Here is an 897-nt window from a genome sequence, read left to right on the forward strand (position 1 = left end):
GGACATTATGCTGAGTGAAATTAGTCACAAAAGGAGAAATACTGCATAGGACCACTATTGTGAAAGACTAAGTAAACAGAACCCATACTAAAGGGAGGGAGGAATTCTTTGCTGGTGACAGAGTCACTATTTTTAATAATGCTACTAATGATCCTAGATTGTGTGTACTGATTTTTCTAGATTTAATGATAATTGCCAATTATTGTTTTATGTGATATTTCCATCCACCACCCCGTCCCTGATGTATGTATTTTTATGTTATTGTTGTTGTTTTGTGTGGAGGATCTGAATTTGTTATTTTAAATAATCAACATCCTACTGAGAAAACTTTAGCTAGAGCCACTAATTGTGTATATGCATAAAGAATGATGGGACAATGTACTATAGACACTCTTGGAGCTCTTTTAGCAATGCACAGTGCCCAGGCAGCTACTTATGGGCCCAATTATGTACCTAGGTCCACCAGAACTGTTTTGACCCTTAATGAAAATCCTTGTTTGGGAATGGTCCCTTTTGAGAACTGTTATTCCATCATTTGAAATAGCTGAATTAAAGCTCTCTAAGAACAACCACAATCAGAAACTTATACATAGCTGTGGCTCAAATTGCTGACAAGGCTACCAAGGGCATCACTGCTTAACAAAGATCATTAAGCTCTTTATGTGTAATTACTGTCACATCTTACTGTTACTGGGTAAACAACACTGGGATTGTAAAACAAGGTATTAATAAAATTACCCTCCAAGCCACCTGGTTACATTCTATTATGCCATATGAATTGCCTGATTTGTTTTGTTGTCTTCCAAATTAAAGAGATACTACAGGTCTTTAAAGGAGCTCTGGTAGCATAGTGGTTACGAATCGGGCTGTGAGCTGCAAGGTCAGCAGTTTGAAACT

Source organism: Chrysochloris asiatica, unplaced genomic scaffold (assembly GCF_000296735.1).
Source record: "Chrysochloris asiatica unplaced genomic scaffold, ChrAsi1.0 scaffold00036, whole genome shotgun sequence".
Classification (NCBI taxonomy): Eukaryota; Metazoa; Chordata; class Mammalia; order Afrosoricida; family Chrysochloridae; genus Chrysochloris; species Chrysochloris asiatica.